This window comes from Chiroxiphia lanceolata, chromosome 2 (assembly GCF_009829145.1).
Source record: "Chiroxiphia lanceolata isolate bChiLan1 chromosome 2, bChiLan1.pri, whole genome shotgun sequence".
Taxonomy (NCBI): Eukaryota; Metazoa; Chordata; class Aves; order Passeriformes; family Pipridae; genus Chiroxiphia; species Chiroxiphia lanceolata.
Window position 1 is genome coordinate 94,970,830 of NC_045638.1, and position 9,914 is coordinate 94,980,743.

Sequence of the window (9,914 nt, forward strand, 5' to 3'; positions counted from 1 at the left end):
GTTGCAGAAGGGAGCATAAAGAAGCAGAAATCTTGCTTAGTGATTATTTTGCACCAGTGTTTAACAGTTCCAGGACTTGGTTTGACTTCCAGGGAGCTACAATTCAAGTGTGGCTTTGGCTTGATGTACTATGAACAAAACTTGCTGGGATGGCAGTTTATCTACCACTGAATGGGAGCTGGTGTTGACAGGAGAACCAAAAGTGTCCTCTGCAGCACCTCCAGAAGAGAGTACTAGGTGGGATGAAGGGTGCAGAACTTGTCTAGCAGACTAACGTGACTGGGAGGGCAAGTGGGGAGACTGGTCATGGTACAGGAACAGTATAGGATTTGTTCTCAAGCGGGTGACAAGAGACTCCATGCATGAAGACTCTTGGAGGTGGAAAGAGCAATTTTAAATTATCCTTTCCCAAAGATTTGTAAACTATTGGTTTGTAAACTATTGGTGTAAACTATATTCACCCCCAAAAGTCTTCTTAAACACAGAGGTCAGTGGTAATGATCTTAGCAAAGTGATTATCAATGTCCTCTGACTTCCCTTGTAATGGAGCTGCTGATGCATATCAAGTAATAAGAGATCTGTTGTGTTTTTCTAAATGCTCCAAGAATCTTATTCTAACATGGAAATTAGAAACTTCACTTCTGCTGTAAAGAAAGCTCCTGTTATAATTTGAAAACATGCAGCCGACCATTGTAGACTTGAGGAAAACAGGAAACAGCATAAGAGTTGCTAACCAGAATGGAAAACACACTGGGATTACTGCAGGAGCTGTGGAGAAGACTATGGTCTGATACAGTGCAAGAGGCTCTAGTATCCCACAGTGGAGGCACAGGTGTAGTGAAGGAAGAGTAGGGGACTGGATTGGAGAGGACACCTGAAATATCTAGTATTTTACAAAACAGAGGCTGTAAGAGGTTGACAGGAGCAGGATGGAGGATGTGGTTCCAAGGGAAAAAACAAAACAAAACAAAAAAACAGGATGGGGGAACAGTGTTGGCCAGGTTGAGATCTGCCACTTAATAGCACTCGACAAAATGCAAATAATTTCTCCTTCCAAAAGATCTACCAGGAGATGCCTCAGCTATCTGGGGTCAGTGCTTAATACTCCTACCTCCTTTCCTATTGCTCCACCAAAATGAGGAGCTGGCACACGTCTGAGGGAGGAAAGAAGCTTTCTGCAGACCTTGAAGTGGTAGGATTTGCCAGCTTGCCTCTGACTGCCCAGCGCAGCCCTGAGATACAGCTCAGCCCTGCTCGTGTTTTACTTCAGCAGATGCTGCCTGTGGGCTTTGTAGAGGTGCACAGGGATAATCATGATTTGGTTTCTGTTTGCTTGCTAATTTCAGCCCCTGCTGTGAGATTTGGATGTTTCTGAGGATTCTATATTAGCTTTAATGATTAAAAAATTATTTCAATGCTTAGTGAAGAAGATTCATGATCTATCATTGAAGCCGCTTAGCAACAGGACTCATTAAGACACATATTAGTACAGAAAGATACCCTTGCCCCAGCGTCCTCTTGGAATGACTATCCACTCATATAAACAAGATAAAGGTCTTTGCTGGCCTCCTCCAAGGCCAGAGGATAAAGCAGTCAACTGTGAAACAAGATTTCTTGGTTCTTTTTCTGGCTTCAACTATGCGTCAGTATGTGGATCTGGGCAAATCGTTTCACCTGCTTCAGTGCCTCAGTTCCCCCACAGGTAAGATAAGCACAACAATGTATAAGCACTCTGGGGAAATGACTTTCAAGTGCCTCAGCTCATTAGAGAAAAAACAAACCTTGCAGTGAATAAAAACTCTCTCAGCCCCTTGACGGTAGTTTGTACTAACCACATGGTTTGCATTGCCCTCCTGAAGCCCCACATACAGTCAGCTAATTACAGGGCAGAAAAAAAATCTTCTCCTAGCCCCTTACCACCTGATGGTAGACAAGTATAGGCGTTAAAACTTGTTATTGGGCTCAAAAGAATTAATTTTAGACAAAGCATTTCTGGTTACCCTTCAAGGAGAAAAAGGGTCTGCTACTTCTGGGGCAGGCTCCAATTTTGCTCGCAGGAATACTGTTAAATACCATGTCGGAGAGGAGAACAGTAATACTTTGTGTGCTTTATTCCTGGAGTAATTCAATGAATCTCTCAGGCAGCAACATTCTCCTTACAAAGAGGAAATGAAGTAGGGTGGAGGAAGCAGGTGTAAGAGTGGACATTTCAGTCCGCAGTATAAAAGCTGAGGCATTCCTGGCTCTTGGACTTGCATGCAGGACACTGAACTTCATACCTGGATGTACAAGCCTTGGTTGCACCTTCCTGTGGGGTAGAGGTAAGGGAAGTATAGATGAAAGGAAGCTGAGGGAAGAAAAATGGGTGTAGGTGAGATACTAAGGTGTGACTGAAAGTGGTTCCTGAGGGAAGGAGAGGGAACAGGAGAAGAAATGAGGTTAATGGGAATGAGAAAGTAGGAGAAAGGAGGAGGAGGAATGAACAAGAGTGAGGGAGCAGGAGATCGAGTGGGACAGCAAGCAAGAGGCACAGTCAAATCATCTGAGCTCTCTCTGAAGAGATTGCCTATTTTGTTTCTGCTTTTTTTCTGTGTGTGATCTTGCCTTAAAATTGCAGGAATGTGGCGGCACAGCACTGGCTCTCTGATTTATTAATTCCATCCCGTCCCACCAGCCCATAAAACAAAAGCATCTGTGTTTGCTCAAGAGAAAACCATGAAGGGCCTCATTCACGTCAGAGGTGGAGAGAGAAGCTGGCAGATACAGGAAATCATCGTCTCCTCCTTCTTTTTCACCTTTGTGTGGATCTGGGCTGGGGGAAGGGCTTCAGGAGGGAAGGATCCAGGGGGTGAGGTATCAGTAGGGAGAAAGCTAAGTTCACCCTGGCAATCTGTGCTGGAGAAAATGGAGGGGAGGACACAACGAGTGCAACAGACTGGACCACCTCCACTGAGGAAGGCACCCCAGCACTGCAGAGAGGACAAGATCCCTTGCTGCCACCCAGCTTCACTCAGCACTGGTCTCTGACGTAGCACTTGGTGCAGCATTGCCCCCCCCGTGAATGTCAGTCCTATTGCTGTGGTCACAGCCAGGGCTCTCATGAAGCCCAGCATTGCTGCCTGTCCCATAGCTATGGATGCAACCATAATAATAAATTAAATCTACAGTCAAAAGAGAAATACCCCTTTACAGCTGTTTTTAGAATGCTTTCAGAATGAGGGAGGGTCAGGGCAAGATGAATATTAAAGTATCTTACTTTAATTATTGGGGCATGAAGGGGGAGAGGAGCCAGCAACCTCTGCTTCTGTCAGGCAAGGATCACCTGTGCTGTTTCTATCAAGAAGTACTGAGAGATTTTTGTTGGACATAGAGGACCTTGCTAAAACCACGTCTCTACCCCTGCCCTTAAAGACAGTGTCTTTAGGAGCCAGGCTGCCCAGCAATGCCACATGGGGAGCATCGTCTCAGGGGAGGCAGGGTCTGCAAGGTACTGTTGCCTGCCTTGCTCTTGGCTTGTTCTCCAAGTTCTGCCATACAAGGATTGTCAAGGAGCAATCCTGCTTTGCTTAGCAAATCACAGTTCCCACGTGCCCTGTACTCCCACACACAGACCCACCGTGAACTTACAGAACTGCTGCTCTAAAATCTTTTATCCAGAGCTGAGATTGCCCAACTGCTAACCCTGTTCAGCTCCAAGTAATCCCAACACTTGCTTGTCTAGAGGTTGGCTGTACTGGGAATAAATGCCCTTGCTCTCCTTGCCAGGAGGTAACATCCAAAGAATAGAACAATACCATTTCCTTTTGAAATACAGATTATTGATAGACCAGCACCACACAAAGTTGCCAGGATGTTAAAATCCATAACACAGGCAAGGGAAGTGGCAACATAAGCACCACTGGACCAGCTCAAGTCTCATCAGAACTTAATGTGAACCTGTTTTAGCTGACAAACCCAAACCTATGAGAGTTAAGTGTCAGCACACAGGCCGGAAAACACATATTTTTTGCTTCTACCTGGAAATTAAAATATGCCCCAGTGATCTTCACTTGAACATGTCTCTATCCTTTTGTCCTTTGTCTCTTACATTGATCAATATTGTGGTTTTTAGAAGATATAAGAGATCCTATGCTCGGCAACTGTGAGGGGTTGAAGCCTGAAGATTTAGATCTATTTCAAATGGACTGACCTGTCCAGTGATAAATGATCTACTATCCATCAAAATGTCTCCTCTTTTTCTTAATCCTGCACTCAGCACCAGAAGCATCTTGTAGCAGCAAGTTCCTTATGTCACTATCACAGCAGGGGAAAAAAACGTACTTTTATCATCAAATTGCTACCTTTCACATTTTCCTGGATGCACTCCAGTTCCTTTACTGAGAAAAGCCATATGAAGAAGCATTCATTCTCCCTCTTCCATGTTGTTGATTGCTTTGTTTTTCACCTCAATATCCCTTGTCAGCTGTGTCTCTGAGCTAACCAACCCCATTTTAAGGAATGTCTCTATGTGCATTAGGTATTAGTGGGTTTAGCTGATCGGAGTAGGGATGAGCAGCAAACAAAATCTAAAGGCCCCTGTGCTGGAGCTGTAGATCCCAGTTCTGTGTCTCAGTCCCGGGAAGCCGTGCCTCCTGAAGAAACTTGGCTCACGTTTTATAAATCTGAGGAATTTGCAAAGTGCCCCGTTTTCAACTCAGGGAGAAGGATCTCAGACAGCCCCCCACACTGCATGGTGGAGTAAGCCAACAAGGCAGTTGATTGAACACTTGGGAACATTGGCAAAGTAGATAAATTCAAGCTTTTAAGGAAAGACCTTCGGGAGCACTAATGTCACATGAGAGCAAACTAGAAGAGACTTCAAGCTCTTAATTATGAGCCTGCACAGCCTGAAACAGCATGAAAGATTAAAGGACTAAGTTTCTATAAGTGTGCTGACCATGGATCAAGGCACAGTTTGGAGACACACCCCAACCTGAAGGAATCAGTGGGGTCTGACCAGCATCCCTGTCGAAGAGTGGACTTTAGGCAGTTCTGCCTGCACCCAAGAGGAGGGTGCTGACAGCCACAGGTCTCATTGTGCCCTGTATTTACTAGTCTTTTGTAGTATTCATTGGTTTTAAATCGCAGTCCTGTCAGTCTGAGCTTCTTCCCAGCAAGTGCTTCTCAGAGTTGCAGGGGCCTCGCCTGGGAGACAGATGATCTGGGTCTGTCTCAGCTCTGACGTGATGAGCTGCAGTGTCTCCCTTGTAAAGTGGGGGTAGTCATCCTGACAAACAGCTCTGTATGTGGGCAGGGAGTGCTCTTAATCACATATGTGGAGTACTTTGAGATCTCGGGATGGGAAGTGGTGCAGAAAAGCATAATGCTTATTATTAGGCAGAAAGGCCAGAAGCAAAAAGGGCAGAGAGAGATCCTAGACTTCTCCAGGGCCCTGGAGGTGTGTGGGACCTGGATTCCAGTCTGGCTTATTACATCCCTTTTAGGCTTCTTCTTTTATTAGGAACAATTAGATACAAAGAGGAAGGGGACAGATATCATCTTTCCTGTGTACATCCTGCAGAATAATTGCAGAGCTTTCCCAGAGCAATTTTCCATGCTTAGTAAAGGGCATCTTTGGAGCCTATCAAATATCTCATCCCTTGTAGGCATACATATGAAGGCTTGCAGCATATGTCTTTATTGCTCCCAAATATTGGGAATAGGAAAGACAACCAAGAAAGCTGAAGAGGAGGAATAAGAGGCTTTGGAAGTAGTTCCTGGAAATGGATGGGGCTGTGGGGTGGCTTCTGATGGCTAGGACAGCAACATTGCCTCCCGAGGCATTGGTGAGAAGCTGGAGGTGACTGTGCCTGCAGCACCAGCACCCTGAGGGAGAGGGGCAGCAGAGGCTGGAGCTATGAAGGCACTGAGAAACATGAGGATGTGCAGGGCACTGCCATTGGCAGGTGACTACTGTGGTGAAGAGGGGAGGAAAGCTATCCAGGGGTATGACTGGAGTGAATGCAATCCAGGCTCCTGCCAGCAAGCTGTCAGCTAGGTATGACTTTGCTCTCAGACACTAGGGACATCTCCCGGCCTGCTGCTGAAGCAGAGGGAAGTTCCCTGCCAAAAAGCACCTCTACCAATGCTTCATAAGCAAGAAGAAAGGATGCTGGCTACATAGGAGACATAGCCTTGAGCTGTCCAGTATGACCTCAGACACTCTGAAGGGAAGATGGTATTAGAGGACATAGGCAATAGTCACAAAGACGTTCCCAAACCGTGGAAAGAATATGAATTTAAGGGCTGTACATTGTGAAAGTGTTTTATCTCTTGTGTACATTTAGCTGCTCTATAGCTCTGTACAGCTCCCTAGGCAACAGTCTTCCCAAATGACACTGTAACAAAGCCCAAAGGTGCGGGAGCTTTTCTCGTTAAAACCCTTTCCGTGCGAGCAAGTGTCCTCAGCCCAACTGCTTTGCTTTCTATCCCATGGCTGCTAAAATGTCTTGCAAACCAGACTGAGGCCCTTCGCTATAAAGGTGGCTGTATCTCAGCTGTGCTCTGAGTCAGCTGATTGAATTGCTTTGGGATTGCAAGGGTGCCCAGATGATTTTTCAATTATTATTATTATTATTGTTACTACACTGAAAATGCCAAAGAAGCCAAGAGCTTTAATTTGATCTCATCTATTCCTGAAACACCCGATGCGACAAGTTAGCTGCTCAGTGCATCTACCTCTGCACATTAACTGCCCTGCAGAGCCTTAATTCAGTGCAGACTGAAGTGCTCTGAAAGCAACACCAAAGTCGCTCCTGGAAGGTAGGGAGGGCAGCAATCACAGTCAGTGAGCTCCTGGCCTCACACCAGGCAGACACAGCGTGTGCTCAGCTGCTGGCACTCACGCACGATCTGTGTCCAAGGCATGCCTGCTAACAGAGAGCTTCCAGGAAACCATGGAGCAAGCACCAACCGAAAGTCATCAAGCTCCCCACATCCTGCTTCAAGGCATCGGGAGAAGTGGATTGGCAGCATGCAGAGCTGCAAAAAGATGTGACACAGGGTGTCACACACAGCTCTGCCAGTGCCCCCCTCATGCCCTGTAACCCTCCCTATTACCTGACGCTGAGGTCCCCATAATCTTATACCAAGGTATCTAATTTCAGAGAAACGATGGCCTCCCTTCTGTGAAGTTCCCATCCTGCTGTCTCTGTGCACCTGTCTCCCAACATGTGATATGGTCCCTGTTCCTAGTCCTGTCTGAGGCTAGCAAGGTCAATGCCTTGCACTTCTGCTGGCTATCCAGGGATGCAAGGTGTGAACCTCCCCACTCATTTTTCCCTTTTTGCACCAGATTAGATTTAAGGTGAAGCAGAGGTGGGTGACGAGACTTGTGTGTGAAGCTGCTGTTGCCTGTTACACTCTCTGCATACGTGCTTTGCGCAAGGAAACTGGGTCCAGGAAATGAGCTGAAAGCACCTGCAGAGGCTGCATCGCTCCCTCTCCTCCAGTCACTCCTTGAGCTGTGTGGACTTCAAGTTGTTGGACAGGTATTTATTGCTTGTCACAACTGCTCTGCTATGGTGATGCTTGGTGCTGCCCCACTGATTCGAACACCTCTTCTCTCTAGATGTGCAGAAATTGCCCCTTGGCAGTTTTCCCTAAAGAGTTACGGAGAAAACAGCTGCTTCTCTCCAGATTTGCAGCACCTTGAGGGGTTTCTCCCTGTCATGCACTAGCTGCTGAGCCTACCCCTCCTCTCCCCTGGCCTGAAGCTGGATGGATGAGTCGCAGGAGTAGGATGCTGAAAAAAGTACTTTCCAACTCACCTAGCAACCTAGACCCCAAACTCAGCTCCAGAAAACCAGCAAGCGCATCCCTCAGCAGACACACGTGTGCAAGCAGGGGTGAAAAGGGCAGAGCCCTTCCCCGCCCTCCTTCTCTTGCCCTCTCCCAGTCCACCTCTCCAGAGCCCCTCACGGAGATGTCCACTTGAATTCGGTTGCCGCCGAGCCTGCCTGTGCCTGCACACAAACCCCTTCACCCCTCTGTACTTTGGCTTCCCTGATATTTGTCACCAAGAGGCGCAGTAAAACCTCTCCGGGAGCAGCGGCGTGTCCAGGACCCGCGTTTGGGTACCATCGCTCGGAGATCCCGGCGGCGAGATTCCCGGGTGGACGCACACTAGGAATGGGGGCATCTCCCCACAGCTGGAAAATTCCAGCCTGGGAGTGGGATGTCGCTCTTCTGGAAGGTGCCCGGGCCAAGGTGTGGGGAGATGCAAGGACAGGGGCTCCCCGTGAAGAGCGGAGCCGGTTCGGGCGCTGAGCAGGGAGGAAGTTCGGGAACCCCGCTGCCGGTCGCAGGGCAGAGCACTCCTCCAGCGCCAAGCGCCAGGGGACCGCAAGGTCACCCCTGTATCCCCGGCGCTGCCCCCACCCCCAAAACCCCAATGCCCGAGCGCGGGGCTCCCGCTTACCTGGCGAGATGGGTCGGTCACGGCGGAGATGCCGGGGCGCTGAGCGCGGGGCGGCACCGCGCCGGGGGCTGCCGGGGGAGCATCGCCCGCCGCCGGGCGGAGGCGTGTCCTCCCTGCGCCGCGGGACTGGCACCGGGACCGGCACCGGGATGGCAGCCGGGACCGGCCCGTCGGCGCTGCCGGCGGATGGCGGCGCCCGCCTTCAGACGGCGCCGGCGATGCGGCTACGGGCGGCGCGGGGCCGATTTAAGGCCACCCCGCGCCGGGGGTGGGGGAGCGCCGAGGGCCGCCCGCAGCGACTCCTGCGCGCCGCGCATCCCGCGGGGCCGCCTTAAGCGGGGAAGGGGCGAGAGCGGAGCCGGCGAGGGGGAAGGAGCGGCGAGGAGGGCACCAGAGCCGGGAAAAGCGGGGGAAGCGAGAGCGGGGCCGGGCGCGGCTGCAGCGCTGCCCCCGTCGCTCGCGGCTGGGCCAGGCACCCTGGGAGGGGGAGGGTTCCCTGACCCGGGCCCGGCCGCTGCTCTCCCCGCTGAAGGCGAGGGCTTGGGATTTTTTTTGCTCCTCCCGGAGGGATCGCTTTGCCGCTAACCGGGTGTCGGAGTGATTTCTCACTCCGACTGCAGCAAGAAGGAGCCACCTGCCACGGCTACTGCCCGTGAGGGTTGGCTATCGATAAGGCAACCTAGGGGGCACAGCCCTAAGCCAGGAACCACTGTGCTTCTGCGATTTGGTCCCCTCACTTGCTGCTTGGTGGCGTGCATCACCGCTGTGTGCCTCAGTTTCCCTGAGGTGGGCAAGAGTGCTGGTGCAACCACTTCCCACTGCAGCAGTTGCTGGACCAGTTCTTGCTCTGGCCACATGAAGAGACACAGCCAACGCTTCGTCTGGCAGCCTCTGACTCGGAGCAGGTTATGTGGGCGCAGAGGACGGTCCCACTTCAGTCTTCCCCTTAGGAGCTGTGTCTCTTGGCCATAAAGTCACCATGCTGCTTGAGGGGGCATGTGAGAAGCAGCTCTTCCTTCAGCCTCCCAGCTGGGGCTGCATGCACAAAAGGCAGAAGTGAGGGCTGTCACACCTCAGTCCTGCTGTAAGAGGCTAATTTCCTGCCTTCACCTTGCACTGGGCTGCACAGTACACATCTGTCCCTCCGTTACCCTTCCGAGGAGGGTTGTGACTGCCATATCTCAGGATTTTCTCCTGAAGAGGTGGCCACAGCTTTCAGCAAACCATTAGGCATAGAATGTAGCACAGTCCCAGGCTCAGGTGGGAACTCATTCATCAAGTTTGGCTTCAGGTAACAAAGCTCCTGCTGTGGGATATGCTAAGTGGGGCAAAATATTTTGAGATCCTTGGCTAGCAAGTGCTCTTGGAGAAGAACAAGAGAAGTCTGTTTTCTCAGGTTAACTGGCAGGTCTTGGCCATGTTTCTGTAGCAGTCATTGTTGAAAACACCTTGGAAA

The 9,914-nt window shown here is 50.1% G+C and overlaps 1 protein-coding gene across 3 annotated transcripts in view; it reads right to left on the bottom strand.

The window, feature by feature from the left end:
• The window catches only part of LOC116783504 (galactosylgalactosylxylosylprotein 3-beta-glucuronosyltransferase 1-like), a 29,431-nt gene extending 20,769 nt beyond the window's left edge, over positions 1 to 8,662 (bottom strand). For 2 of the 3 annotated variants that reach the window (XM_032681128.1, XM_032681127.1), the window contains exon 1: positions 8,459 to 8,543. The gene's annotated coding sequence lies outside the window, so the exon portion shown is untranslated. Of the gene's footprint in view, positions 1 to 8,458 lie in introns of all 3 variants that reach the window. The other variant, XM_032681130.1, reaches the window with a different exon arrangement.
• Positions 8,663 to 9,914: the final 1,252 nt, after the last annotated feature.